At 50.1% G+C, this 15,319-nt stretch overlaps 1 long non-coding RNA gene across 3 annotated transcripts; it reads right to left on the bottom strand.

Annotated features, from left to right (window-relative positions):
• Positions 1 to 409: 409 nt before the first annotated feature.
• LOC106006858 lies at positions 410 to 13,952 on the bottom strand. Of its 3 annotated transcripts, none has more exons than XR_006606360.1 (3): positions 13,806 to 13,952; positions 8,345 to 8,523; positions 410 to 848 (listed from the first exon to the last, which is right to left on the bottom strand). It is a non-coding gene; the product is annotated as an uncharacterized LOC106006858 (long non-coding RNA). The 3 variants fall into 3 exon arrangements; XR_001181168.2 differs by having other exon boundaries at positions 417 to 564; XR_001181167.2 differs by having other exon boundaries at positions 424 to 568.
• Positions 13,953 to 15,319: the final 1,367 nt, after the last annotated feature.

Below are 15,319 nucleotides of genomic sequence, written 5' to 3'. Positions count from 1 at the left end.
GGTTAGGAGAGACCTGCTTCTGACTGGGGACAGGGGACTGACCCTGGAAAGGCAGCGGGAGAGTGGAGAGGCAAAGTTTTCTGCACTCCGGTTCAGTCAGACGGTGGGGGGGGGGGCTGGGAAAGGAGTGGAGGGGAAGGGGGAGAGCTGGGGAGGCAGGAAGACCTACAAGGTTACTAGGCCGCTTCTCCCCCAAGCTCGGAGGAGAGCGCGCCTGGATCTTCTTCATGGAAAAGGCAGGTCTTCCCAGAGGAAGACCACAGAGGTCCATGACAGGCTGCCTCCCGGGAGGTTATGGAAACAGAGGCTGTGGGCAGGCCAACTGAAGAGGCGTTTCGGCGACGGTTTGCCCTGGTATGTGAAAAATTTTTCCTGCTTAGATAGTTGGCAAATATTGTAGAGGCAAAATGGAATTTATTAACAGAAAATATTTGTCAAGGATTGTTCCTTCACTCTCTCTCTGTTCTTTTCTTCCTTTCTCTCTTTTTTTATCTTCTTTTTCCCAGGGTGGAGGACTTCATCAACAAGGTTCCTTCATCTTTTTTGTGGTTTGGATCTTCGAGCCTGGCTTGAAAGAAGAGGGAGCAGGCATTAGGGGAAATGCTCAGCCCTCCGCCCACAGGATGGCTTCCTTCTCTCCACGCAGGTGTCAGCCTTCTGCCCCAGGAACAGACTGGACTGGTACGGAATTGTCTTTCCAGAGAAATCCCTTCCATTCACATTGGTGTGGGCTTGAGGCCCCACAGACCTGGCCTTGAATCCACAACCCACCATTTATGAACGGTGTGGCTTCCATCTTCTGGGGCCTCCATTTCCTTAGGAGTGAAAGGATAGGGTGTGAGCCTTACCTGAAATGAGAAAGTGTCTGGTAGTGAGTCGGGATGGTAGCTCTGCTGCTTCTGATAGAGGACAGAGGGCCTGTGCTAACCTGCCCAGTCACTCAACTAAGAATCAGAATGTGGCAACTGGGGTTATCAGTTAATAGGAAACCTACCAGAGGCAGCAAAAACAGATGATGTCTATCAAGGGTTCGCTAAGGACCAAGTGTTCTAAACGCTTTATCAGCATGATCGAATGCGTACTACTGTCCTACCATTATTCCAAGTTAATAGTTGGAGAGCGAATGGCAAGATTTCATTTCTTTTGATGGCTGCAATCTTGCCATTTGCGACAACATGGATGGAACTAGAGCATATCATGCTTAGCGAAGTAAGTCAAGCAGAGAAAGACAACTATCATATGATCTCCCTGATATGAGGAAGTGATGATGCAACATGGGGGCTTAAGTGGGTATGAGAAGAATAAATGAAACAAGATGGGATTGGGAGGGACACAAACCATAAGTGACTCTTAATCTCACAAAACAAACTGAGGGTTGCTGGGGGGAGGGGGTTTGGGAGAAGGGGGTGGGATTATGGACATTGGGGAGGGTATGTGCTTTGGTGAGTGCTGTGAAGTGTGTAAACCTGGTGATTCACAGACCTGTACCCCGGGGGATAAAAATATATGTTTATAAAAAATTAAAAATTAATTAAAAATTAAAAAAAAAATAGTTGGAGAGCGGCGGAATCTGCATTGGAACCCAGACCATCTGGCTCCCCAGTCTCCTTTGTGATCCATGATGAATGCTCCATCCCTGTGGCAATGAAAAGGAACAATGGAATAAAAGCACTCTAGAAACTGAGTGGCCCTGAGAGATGAGCTTTTCCAGATTTGTTTTGTAGAGGAGGAAGCTTAGGCCCAGGGAAGGGAAATTCTCTCCCAGCCTCACCCGGACTCGCAGGCAGTCTTGTGCCTGCCAGAAGAGGGCCAGTCCAAGCTGCTGGGGAGAGAGGCTGCTCTGCTGGTTGGTCACCTGCCCGGAGAACTGGGGGTCTTCACGCAAATCCTCAAAGGTAGCCCACAAACCAAAGCTTTTATGGGGTGTGGACCATGAGGGAGACATCAGGGAGTGCGTTCACTATGGGGGGGGTTGGTACTAAAGAGGGAGGACCACTTCTGTGTGGACCTGGGAATGGGCTTCTGGCCGCCGGAAGCTCATCTCTGATGAGCTAGAAGGAGGCAGCTGTAGGAACACGGAGCGAGAAACCAGCGTGAGGCTCTGTGTGGAGAGCTAGAGGAGGGGGACCCGTGCTCTTTGTCCAGAGGGGTCAGGAAAGACTCAGTTATAATAATCCTAAGAAACCAGGGGCAGGCCTCCATTTCTTCGCCACCTCCCCAGAGCCCAGCTACACCCGTGCACAGATACAGCCAACCAGTTCTCAAAATACTGAAAACATCGGTACCACTTGGTAAATAGCCACTGCCCTGAACCCTGGGAGTGCCCCTGGCCGCCCCGGTCTCTCCCCCGAGTCCAGCAATTAAACAGTTAACACTTGCCCTGGAAGAGGCCTCTAGTAGCTTGTTCCTGCCTTCAGAGTTGGCTGTTACCAATGGTCTAGGACTGAATCCATTCTTACAGGCTGGTTTTTGGTTTTGTTCTGTTTTGTTTTTTCTTTTTCTAAGATTTATTTATTTATTTTAGAGAGAGAGCACACAAGACGGAGAGCAGGAGCTGGGGGCGGGGCCGAGGGCGAGTGCAGCCACACTGAGCACGGGGTCCGCAGGGCTCCCTCTCAGGACCCTGAGCTCATGACCTGAGCTGAAGTCAAGAGTCTGAGGATTAACCGACTGAGCCGCCCAGGCGCCCCTCACTCTCACTGTTTTTAACGTTTGGAAGTCACCTCTAGCTGAAGCTCCCCATGTGGAATAAAGTGTCTAAACAGAACCACATGGGGTCCATTTGGGTGGCTCCCCAGAGGACAGATCCTGCAGAGGAACTCCAGAGGGGTAAGAGATGCAATTTAGTGGCTCGGAGAGTGAGGGTTTGGACCAAAGCTCTGATTAAGGGTCCTCCCGCGGCGTCCTGGGGTTTAAACACAGGGTTCAGGCGCCTCCCACATCTCTTTGCCCTCCGCTGCCCCCCTGAGCCCCTCTCCTGTGACAGACTTGGAGGGCCAGCCCAGTATCCGGTAGCCAGCGGTCACGTTATTAATACTCCTTGACCTTCCGTCCTCCATCCTGGCGGTGTCCTCCGTCCCCTCGTTGCACACGCCAAGGGCTTATGCTCCCAGACAACACATGCTGGGAGCGTGCAGGCCAGAGCCGCCACAGAGCGCTCCCCAGCAACCCACCAAACCCTCTGCCCTGCAGGGTCCTCCAGAGGCCACCCCATCAGGGTCCAAGGCAGGAGGCTTTCAGCAATGGGCAATTTGCAGGGAAGGAGGCTTGATACCTTCCCAGGGTGTCCTGTGGCTTATGACCGGGGGAAGGGTTCCTGGTCTTCACCTCAGGCCCTCAAGTTCGAAGAGAGGAAGAGCAAAGTAGGACAGGGAGAGAGGGAGGCAGGGGGGCGAGGGGACGAAGCCCATGGCCCTTCTCCTGCATTGCTGTGGGAATGTGGACGGCAGCTCATCCCGCCAGCTCTGGAGCTGGACAGCCCTGGTGCGCAACCCGGTTCTTCCCTTTCACCAGCTGTGTGACTCCGGACAGCTTACCTAACCTCTCAGAGTCCAGCCTCCTCGTCTGTAAGATAGAAATCACCATCACACTGAGGCCCTAGACGCATCAGATGAAGTAGCGGAGGCAAGGCATGTCCCCCTGTGACGAGTGTCAGAACTCTTCTCTTCCTTCATCATAGCAAGTCACACAAGGGAGCAAAAACTACTTCCCCAGCAGTCCGGGTCTGCGTAAAGTCACTTCAGGGGTTCCTCCTGGCTGCGGCAGACTTCCTCACACGACTTCACCTGGTCTTTTCTCCCCTTGGGTTCCCCATCTCTGGTCACCCCCTCCCCAGGACCAGAGCAGCAAGAGATGCCCAGTCAGGAGATGGTTCCTGAAGCCAAGCAGACATCTCAGATGGGGTGGGGTCTGCCATTTTGAACTTTGTTCATATTAGGAGCCCCCAACGTTCAGTGTTTCGCCTGAAGCTTCCATTTCTAGGAAGATTAAAGGTACAAGGACTTGAGATACACACACATGTTTGACGCACATATTTATTTGACATTCCAGGTGTGGTATTACATATATAATATATAATAATTGAGTACAACATATATAGTATATGTTATGGTGACATAGATTATAATATAATAATATACAATGCATATTATATATTTTATATATGATATATAATATTATAATCATATAAATACTATAGTAATAATGTGTAATACATTGACACCAAAATGTCAAATAAATAATGCCGGACAAGTTAAACAAATATCTATTCATTCTAGTATACTATCAGACCATTTAAAAATTAGGCTTGGAAAAAAAAAATTAGGCTTGGGAAACAATTTAGAGAGAGAGTCTTAAAATATTGAATACAGTGAATAATCAAGGCACAGAACTGTATTTATGGCATGATCTCAAATATCCAACAGATGTTTGAGTACAGAGGGAAGGCTGGAAGGAAATTCACCAGAATGGGAATTCTGTTCAATTCTGAGTGTTGGAATTGGAAGTGGGTTTTGTTTCCTTCATTACAAAAGTAATCCATGTCCATTGCAGAAAATTTGAAATATGCAAAATGGTATAACCAGAAAAGATTGTCTTCATTTTTAAAATATTTTAGTAGAAAAATGTTTGGGGGGGCGCCTGAGTGGCTCAGTGGGTTAAAATATCTGCCTTCGGCTCAGGTCATGATCCCCAGGGTCCTGGGATTGAGCCCCGCATCTGGCTCTCTGCTCAGCGGGGAGCCTGCTTCCCTCTCTCTCTCTCTGCCTGCCTCTCTGCCTACTTGTGATCTCTGTCTTTCAAATAAATAAATAAAATCTTTAAAAAAAAAGAAAAAAAAGTTTGGTTTCCAGTGGCCTCAGCAAGAACATGGAAACGGTCAGCTCCTCTGCTAGCTGCTGCCCACCTCTAGTGTTTGAACACTAGCCTCTGCGTACACCTCCCACACCCGTGTACACAGATGTTCACACGCATGCACTTGGGCACACCCTGAGATTTTACCAAGGCATGCAGTGACGTCCCCTGGGGGCCGTGCAGGAAGAAGGAATCTGCTGGAGGGAGAGGAACAGACTTCTGGGAATTCAATTCCTGCTAATCATCATCTTCATTCAGAGAGAAGAGCTGGAAGTCTTTGCCAGAGAAATTAGTCTATGGGATGGCAGGGGGGGTGCTGTTTTAAGAAAAATAGAAGGAGAGGCATCTGGGGGGATCAGTAAGTTTAGCGTCTGTCTTCGACTCAGGTCATGATCCCAGGGTCCTGGGATCGAGCCCCGCGTCAGGCTCCCTGCTCCATGGGGAGTCTGCTTCTCCCTGTCCCTCTGCCTGCCATTCCCCCTGCTTGCGCTCTCTGTGTGTGTCAAATAAATAAATAAAATCTTATTTAAAAAAGGAAAGAAAAATATATAAGTGACTTACAGGCGTGGGAGGACACAAGGGTTCTTGGTCCCCAGCACCTGCTAGACCGGTCCTCTCTAGTCCAATAACAGCTGGTGACTTAGTGTCGCCCAAGAGCCCCACGTGTCTGTTGTGATGACGCACCTGCCGGTCAGGCAGGGCGTGCTGGGGACAGCGTGCTTCTGGTCCACGTGCTGTCAGCTGGGCCTCTGGACCGGGAGCCCCAGGATGGTTCCCTCACACGGCTGGCATGTTGGCACTGGGCGCTCGGCCAGGGCCGAGGCCTGGGAGCATCAATCCCTCTCCACATGGGCTCCTTCCCCCCACAGGCGACTTTGGCTTCTCGCAGCATGGGCTGGGTTCCAAGAGCAAGCATCCCAAGAGACAGGAAGTGGAAGCTGCCAGCGTCTGAAGGCCGGGACCCAGATATTGGCCCAGCACCTCGTGTACTCTGTTCATTTGTCAGACAGTCACAAGGCCAGATTTAAGGGAGGGGGAGACATCCCCCTTGTCAAGGGGAAGTTGGATCAAAAAATTTGGAGGCCATGTTTTGAAACTACCACAGGGGCACAGACAAGATCTTTTCTTGGCAAAGGGGGTGGTTCCTTCAGGCCAAGCTGTTTCCAGCATCATGGCACTCATGCAGGATGGATGGGGTGAGAAGTTTGTGGAATGAGCCACATTACAACACATCCATAGAGAAGCTGCCTGCTCAGGCAGGGAACAGGAAACCTGGTATCTCTCTTTTGCCCACCTCCCAGGGGACCCACAGAATGGATCCCTCCAGCCTCTAGGCTCTTCTCCTTCTGTCCCCTCTGTCCCTAACATCGCTGACCCACCTCCGGTCCCTGATGGTCCTCAGGGCCTGTGTGAACCAAGGGAGTGTGCTGTGACTCCTCAGAATATGCTAGAAGCCAGGTGGCGGGAGAATCAGGCCACTTCTCTCCAAGCAAATAATGAAGGGGACGAGGAAGCTAGCTGTGCTTGGTGCGGCCCTGTGGGACACGGCCCTGTTGGACTGCCCTTCTTGTGGGACAGTGATTCCCTAAGCCACTGAGAAATGACCTCACGGTTGGAGTGCAGCCCTTCCTTCTCAGAACAAGACACTGAAGCTCAGAGCAAGAAAGAAGCTGGCCTGGAAAGAGAGGGCCTAGTACTCAGTTCTCCTACCCCCAAACCCAGGGTACCCCGTACCAGCCCAGGGCATATCTGTTCCCTCCTTCCTCTGGAGCTCACACTGTGAGGAGGAGCTCATCTCTGATGAGAACATGTTTCTAGCCCAGAACCCCCTGCCAGGGCACCTACCCATTTCCTCTAAAGAAGCCAGCAGCTGAGCAACCTGCAGAGCCTGGGTTCCCTGGCCTGCATCCCATGATTAGCAGCCAACTCAGCCCCTCCCAAAGCAAAGCTGCCCTGAAGTCCCCAGTGCCATTGTCTGTAAAGGCAGGGACTGTAGGTACATTCTACAATACCACCTGACAACCGATTACAATAACGTTTTGCATAAATTCCCGCTGGGTGGAAAGCGTGCCATGGGAAGCTGTGGGCTTACAGGCGGCTTCCAGTGCCCTTCTCTGTCACCCACAGCAGCCCCCACGCCCCTCTCCAGGGTTGTGGGGAGAGGGGAAGAAGCCGCGCCCCAGAATCCCAGGTCAGGTTTTGCATTCTCACTTCAGGATCAAGCCCAGGGAGAAGAGGCCCCTGAGTGCAGGGTTCTGGGCCCGTGAGCTGGGAGGGTTAGAGTTCTCTCACGGCTATTCAGCACACCCCGCCAGGTCACCCACATGGCTGTGCAAGTCGGAACCTGCCTTGGGGCCCCAGAGGAAGGAGCAAGGGAAGGCTGACATTCTGCATGGGGCTGACTTGCCTGGACCTGCCCTGTGGGCCACGGGGATCCCATGCCCCTCGCCTTTCCCCACCCGCACTGAGAGCCTGTCCTCTGGACAGTTCTGGTGGAGGATCACTTAACAAATACTTATTGGCTATCAGGTATGTGCCTGGAACTATTACAGACCCTGGGAAGGGAGTGAAAAACCAGGCAAACCAAATGCCTGCCCCTGTGAAGCTAGTGATCTCAGGGAGGAGACAACATCGAGTCGGGGGCGGTGAGCTCTCGAGGACAGGAGAGTAAGGAAGGGCTGAAGACGGCTGGACAGACTGCTTGCAACCACGGAATCTGGGAAGACCTTGCAGAGGTGATGTTCTGGGAAGGAGAGACCTGAGTAAAGGAGCCACAAGGAGAACTGGTGACAGCAAGACCCAAGACGACGAGGCATGGAGCATCACCACCCTCACCCCTGGTGGGGAGGGCATGGCTGGAGGCTGGACTGGTGCTGGGATAGGGAGGGGGAGTAGGAAATGAACCTGGGGAGACCTCAAAGGTCTCCTGCTCTCCCCATGCTGGCAGAAAGCTTAGGAAGACTGACTGTGAGTCTGGTGTCTGTCCTACTCTGTCCTCAGAACCACCCTCTAGGGCGCCTGGGTGGCTCAGTGGGTTAAGCCTCTGTCTTCAGCTCAGGTCATGATCTCAGGGTCCTGGGATCGAGTCCCTCATCGGGCTCTCTGCTCAGCAGGGAGCCTGCTTCCTCCTCTCTCTGCCTGCCTCTCTGCCTACTTGTGATCTCTCTCTGTCAAATAAATAAAATCTTTTTAAAAAAGAAGAAGAAGAACCACCCTCTGTGCACACACAGAAGTCACCAGATCACAGATTGTTAATGGTGAAACTGGGATTTGAACCCAGGGCCATATGATTCCACACCCCATTCTGTCTCCCCTATGGTTTGTTGCCTTTTGTATAACGGGTTTTTTCCTTTTCTAGAATGGAAGCACTTTCATCTAAGCAGTGACTGAATGGGACCCGATGGCCTAAGGTCTGGGCATTGGACAAACCATGGCAAATGTTTGCCCTTTGGGATCAGCCCTGACCGTGCAGACAACAGAGACTCGCTCTTACCTGTGCGCTGATCCCTTGCCTCTGCCTTCTCCCCCAGGCTCCAGAAGGGCTGTGGTGTGAGTAACCATGAGGTACCCAGAGGCTGGAACAGAGAGAAATAGGACTCCTCGACAGGCCGCAACCTCCCCTCCTCCAGATTTCTGGGCCTTCGAATCCCGTCTTTTGGAGCCAAAGGAGGGCTGAGGAGGCAAACGAAGAGCATCACAGGGGTAGCGTCAGAGAAACAGAGAGCATGCTGCCATGTTTAGAAGCGCAGAGAGCTCTGCGTCTGTTCTGTGGTAATGCTCCGGAAACGTTTGTTTTCTGTACTGAAGATCCTGGAGAATCAAGGTCAGGGAACCACAGAGTACCTGAGGTGGGATTAGTCAACCTCATCCTTCCTTGTGTCCCCAGGGAAGCCCAGAGGATGGTCAAGCAGAGCCCAGGCCTTGACCTATTCAGTCAGAAAGTTCCCGCATCGTGAGCAGAGAGCAGCACAGGCTGAAGTCACGTCGCTTTAATTCAGCCAAGATCCCAAAGCACCAGGCCTTATCTTCATCCCACTGGGATGTGAAAAAGGATTTGAAGAGGGTTGTCACGTAATACAAAAATTGTTTTCCCTTCCATTCTAAAGAGTCAAGGTATTTTTTTCTGTTCACTTCATAGGGAAAAAGCTTTCACCAAGCTTCCATCCAACCTCCTTCATCGCTCCTGTTCTTCCTTTGCTTGTTTTCGGCATCCTCATCAGTGTTTGAGTGCTTGTACGATCTCTGCCTCTCTCTCCCGCTCCCCCTCACCTTTCTCTCTCTCCCTCCTCCTCTCCCTCTCTCCTTTTCCCCCTCCCCCCATCCCTCTCCCTCTCTCATTTCTTCACAATCTAATTCATTCAATTCAATACTTTTCTTTGGGGCTCCGTGGGGAATTTCTGACATCTGGCAGCGTGGCCAAGGTGTATGTCTTTGTCTGAGCTCTATCTCAAGAATGTTTCACCTTTGTCTGAGCTCTATCTCAAGAATGTTTCACCTTCACCCTGTTCTTCCACTGATACCCTAATCCCATGCAAGTGCAGGAGCACCTTCTGCTGGGACACTAGCCTTGAGAGAGACAACTAGCAGCTATCAGAGCTTCCTGCCTGGGTGTTCAGTTAGAGGCCACATCACACATCCCCAGGCCCATTTCTGGCCAAGCAAAAATTTTAGAAGAACCATGTTCTGGAAAAATAGAGAGGACACTTTTAAAGACATCGATCATAAAACACGCTCTTAGCATCTTTGGAAAAAATAAGCACTGGGGTAGATTGATCCGGGGCTCAAGTTTTCAGGTGGGGAAGAAAAGAAACACAGGTAGAATGTTCAGCACTAGCGATGATTTTAAACATGCCTCAGCTTCCGGTGTCCCACTGTTTTTCTGATTCAGTGCATTTCTGGGAGCCCTCTGCCCCACCTTAGGATAAACACAGGGAGTCGTGAAAAATGCTTTGTTATCAAGCAACCCCGGTTTCAAACCCTGACTCAGCCACTCACCAGCTGTAGATGTCAAAATACTGTAGAGCTTTGGGTTTATCTACAAAACACAGACAAAAAATATCTAGCTCTTAGGGTTGAAAGGATTCAATGAGATAATGTCTTAAAGCCTTTGCTAAATGCTAATTTCCCTCACTCCCACATCCTTGCTTTGGGTGCAGCAGAGAGATCATTCAAACAGGTATCCCCACATCCTTACAATCAAGATTACAACCCTGTTGAGAAGAGCACACTGAGTAATGTATAGTAAACGGCCAAATTGGTGGGAGGCTGGAGATAATCAACACGTAAAATGTCAGGTCATAAAGGGGCTGGCCCCCCTTAGGACCGCCTGCCTGAGAAGATGGGCTTCCAAGAATTGGGGGTTGGGAGCAGAGCTAAGGCTGGTGATCAGGCCCAGCTGTGGAGGGAGGAAGAGAGCAGGAAGACAGGACGAGACTGACCAGGGAGGAGAAGCCACGGAGGGGAGCCACACAAAATCCTCCCGCAGGGAAGGTGCAGGGCGAGGGGTGGAGACATTGAGAAGCCAGGCGAGGCAGGTGGTCATGAGTTCATCAGAAATGAGCTTAATTGCAGAGTCTGCTATCATGAGATCAGAGTTTTATGGCATGGAATGCTGAAGGCCTCCTCCCTCCCCAGACATGAGGCCCCGAAGGAGGAGAGAGCGAGCGGAGGATCACAAACAAGGGAGGGAAGGGTGAGGTTCTCCAGGGCCTCGGAAGTGAGGGACACAAGGGGAGAGGAATCGCGGGGGAGCCCTGGTTCGGGTCAGGATAGAAAGGGAAGTTTGCTGTCAATCTAGAGATGGAGATGTCCTCGGACAAGGGGATTGACTGAAGAAGAAAGCTACGTGGTCAGCGTGGGGCAGGTTTGCGGTGAGGCAGGTGGTCTGGTCCCAGGGACTGCACAACCGCTGGAGGGGGGGGGGGCTGCTTCCTTCCAGCATCTACTTCACTCTACCCCTCCTCGCACTTTATTCCAGCATTTTGTTCCCTAAAACCTCAACAGACTTCCTAACTGGGTCTACCTGGACAAAGGATATTATGCAAGTGTCCAGAGGAAGCCAGAGCGTGTTTCACACCTGTGTTTCCCGAGTCTTACTTGAGTCCCTGAAATAGTCCGCTAGTGGGCCCTAAAGGGCTCAGACTCCCTCCCTTTTGCAGCAGAAACATAAGAGTTTCTGGAGACGCCACATCAGGGCAAGTCTCATGTCTTATGGAGAATCAAATGCTATAGAGAATCTTAGAATCCAAAGGTAATTTGGAGATGTTCTTTTCCATGTTCTTGATAATATCCTTCATCAGTTATGTGTACTCCTGATCTCTCCACCCAGCGGGGACTGTGTTGTTTCTCTTTCTGTAAGATACCCTTTGATGAGTAGTCAGAGGTCCCTGGGAGGCATCCTCTTGCCCAGGCCTTCTCCCCCCGGGGAAACCCACCCGTATCTGCTGCTCGACTACCGTTGCTCTGTGGGATTCTGGGCACTGGAACAGCGAACAGGCCTAGATGCAGCTAGCATCGAGAATCAAGGAAGAGAGTTCCAGATGGAAGCAGCAGAGTGTGAAGATGCTTGACTGCAGGCCAGCCCCAGGGCGGGGGGAGAGGAGCCGCGGCTTGGAATGCCCTAAAAGGTTCCAGACCAGTGGAGAAAGTCTGCTAGGAATGGCTGAGAGCATCGGCACACAGACCCAAAGGAACGTCTGGTATTTAGTCCTTATATTAATAAGATCTGAGGAATTACAGGCTCCCCAGGATGGAAATCACCCTCACCCTAAAATTCTCATGTCCACACTCCAGCCTCCTGCCAAGCAGTGTCCCACGATCAGAGATGGAAATCTGCCACAACTCTTCCAGGTCATTCATTCAAAACACCCTCATATTTCTATGACTTTCTAGGCGATGTCAAGAAGAACCCCAAAAAACCAAACTTCAGGCTTTTCTGAAATAGAAGGAAACAGATAAATGCAGGGGAAGTAATGCACATTGATGAAATGAGTAAAGATTAGAGAATAGAAAGCGCTTCTCAGAAGTCTAACAAGGTGTGACGTATAGACCCCACCCTCCAAAGGGAATCTTGATGTTCTTTCTTTGAAAAGACAATCACACTAGCCTCCTCCCCATCTGTAATATGGGGGAAAACATTCTCCATCTTGCATCATTGCTATCACAGAGAGTAAAACCCAGTCTAGATACTAAAGACCTTGACATATCAAAAGGACCCTTCACCCCTAGGTCATCTTCCAGAAGACTTAGGTGAATAAATGGGGCCAGCGCCATCTATAACACTCGCAGACTGTCCTTATCCTTCCAACAGCCAACACCCTTCCTGCTTTCAGATGATAGCTTATTTCCTTCACCAAAGGAACCATGACTTGACCATTCCCAGAACTGGGTGATCCCAAGTCCTCCAAGACCACTTCCCACCACCCTCCATCAGAGCTCCCAGGTAGCAGGTGCAGACTCCCCAGGAGGCAGGACCAGCCTCATGCTCAAATGGAGGTGAAGAAAGAACATGGAGGGCTGTCTTAGAGCCAGAAAAGCCTGGAACATCATCTTAACTCGTGTGTTAGTTTGCACTGCAGCCTAGGGAACTCTGGAGTCCTGATAAGGTATTTTGATGGAGAACAGGGGTAGGTCAGGATTAGTTTTGGGTCCCCTACCCTTGCCTCAACCACAGCAGTTCTGATATTACCTGTCTGATCTCCTAGGGTTCCATATATGCTTTTGTTTACAAAAGGGATCCTGGGCTTCTCAAAATGTTTCTGAAACATCTGCCTGGAAATAATATATTTATAGATAAAGAAACCAAAGTTTAGAGAGGAAAAATGAATTGTACTCAAGTCTTCTTTAGTATCAAATGCCAAGCCCAGTGGAGGAATTCTGTTGAGAAAAGAGCCTAATGCTGTTGACCCCAAACTAATGTGATGTGCACCTAAATCCTGTGTATCCTTATATGCTTGCTGAGCTCTTCCCCCTTCCAATTCCTAAGCCCTGCTAGGACAGGTAGAGGTGCTATTTAGAAATGTCCTCTGTGTATCCTCACTCTGGGGCACCATAAAGCCTGCCTTCAGCTCTGTTGTGTTCATCCTCCATCATTAACACTCTGTGTCACTGGTTGATCTGGACCGTGAACACCTTGAGGGCAGGAACCAGGTCTAATTCCATACATCTGTTCGGTCTCCATATTAAGCACAGTGCCAGTAACTCAGGAGAAGCTCAACAGATGGTTCCTGAATGAACAAATGAAGGAACGAATGGATGCTTATCCTGCACAGACATAACTGCCCTGGCTTCTCTTCTCTAAGTTAACCTCCTCCATAGTTTGTCCCCCCGCCCCCACCCTCATTCTGGGTTACAGAGGGCTAATGCTGTAAATTCTCTCTAAGAGAAAACTGGGCAGATGTACTTGGGAACATTTTAAAAAACTAGGCTGGCATTGGAGAGGAAACAGCCAATATATTTAGCTACCCATGACATGCCAAGGCCTTATTGAGACAGAAATAAGCACTGTAGGAGGAATCTCAATTAAATATTTTTCTAAGCTGTCAGTTCTGGGCTTTGCTTGAACATGGCTGTGGGGCTGAGGTGAAGCAGAGGACAGAAAGCCAAGAGGACTCTGAGTGGGGTTTCTGAATCATCTTGGAGCTCAGTTGCCCACAACAGAAAGCTGGTGACTCCAGGGGTAGGGGATGGGCCCACCTTCCCTAGTCCAAGAATCAGGACACCCTATTCTCAGGTACTTTCCAGCATCTCTTACGTTGGAGGGACATATCTTCTCCTCTACACCACTTCAAAGAGGTCCCATAGATCTGAAATATTCTTCCTGTGAGCTCCACTCAACCATCTCCAATGGTCAACACTCCCGGGGATCCTGCCTCATCGAAAAAGTATCCCAGGAGTGACCCGAGGGGAAACAATGACATTGCGGGGCATCAAACTCTGCCACGCATCCCTCTTACCTTTGTTAAAATACACAGCGCTCCAATCCAGAGGCATGAGGATGACCCCGCCCAGTGACTGGAGCGTGGGTCCGGGCTCTTGGGCCGGGCAGGGTGGGTGAAGGAAGGCACCTGGTGGGGGCACAGGCCAGATCCGTCTGCCACGTACACACCTGTGAGTGATAACAAACATCTTCCTTTCTTCAACTTTGAGATCATACTGTTTTGAAAACAGCTTTTCTCACTTAAAAATGTATCATCAACCTTTTCCCCATGTCACTGAGTGTTCTTTTACAACATGATTTTTCACATCTATATAGCGCCGTGCTCTCGTTTGGAAGTCAGACTTTATTTAGCCAACCTCAAGCTGTTAAGCAGTCAGTGTTTCCTGTTATAATACTAAGCGGAACACGCTTGGGGTGCAGTGCGGTGCTCATTCCTCTTCTTCTCAAGAAGTAGGATGGACTGGTGGTGAAGACCAAGGGCCTTGCAGCTGTTCACCCCGGATCTCGACCCCTTAGCTCAAATCACATAACCTCTCTTGGCCTCCTTTGTTTGCAAAATGACGATTCGCCCACGAAAAGTACGAATACTACTTACTTTACGGGGTTGTCCTGATCATTAAGTTAGTTATTAAATATAAAGGCCTGAAAACAATGCCCTCCTTGACACAGTGTCATGGGTTGAGAAGGTACTCAAGCTTTAATCGTTAATGCCGTTGGGGTTATGTTCCTTGAAGAAGAATTTCTGGATCAGCAATTTTATACATTTTTAAAGCCCTTTTGTGATTTTTAAAACATCTTGCCTAATGGGCCTTCTGAAGGATTCTACCAATTTATATCCCCACCGGCAGCTTGTAAAGAAGTTGGATTGTCCACGGTCTTCCGAATCTCTTCTTTTGATTTACCTAAGATGTTTGCTCCACCAACCTGGACTTCTCTGTAGCTCTAGGATTGAGCACTACTGACCACTCTTTCCCAAAGCCCTCTAATGCCCACTTCTCTCTCTAGGCTTGCTGGGTCTTCCTTCAAGGCCTCTGATCTGCCTCCATGTTTGTTGTTGTGTGCACTCCCCTGGGACCAGGCAGTGCTGGGGGTTTCCTCAGGTCCGGGCCCTCACTTCACTCTCCACACGCTCTTCCTTGGAGCTCTCGTTCCCTCCACCCACGCCCTCAGCGTGCTAACTGACATGTCTTGTTCTCACTCATCATGAATGTCCCAATCCCACATTGCCATGGGGGTGTCCATCGTCTCAAAATCTCCAAGCCCAACACCAAATCTGCCCCATCCTGCTGCCTGTCATCCCCCTCTGCCAGGCAAGTTCTTGATTTCCTTCTTCCTGCCTCCAAAGCTTGAAGCTTCAAAGATACCGTGGATTCCTCCTCCTCAAACACCTAACCAGCCATCAGATCAAACCATTGTTTAGTGCTCCTAGAGTGTCTCTCCCTTGCCATTTCCAACACTTTCTCTCTCATTCAAACTTTTGTTATAAGGCAGGTCCTCTTGTCAACCAACTCTCTCCTCTCCACACTCCTT

The sequence above is a fragment of the Mustela putorius genome, unplaced genomic scaffold (assembly GCF_011764305.1).
Source record: "Mustela putorius furo isolate JIRA1106 unplaced genomic scaffold, ASM1176430v1.1 tig00000275_pilon_pilon_pilon, whole genome shotgun sequence".
Taxonomy (NCBI): Eukaryota; Metazoa; Chordata; class Mammalia; order Carnivora; family Mustelidae; genus Mustela; species Mustela putorius.
Note: the sequence above shows the minus strand (reverse complement) of the source record. Positions and strands in the feature narration are given on the sequence as shown.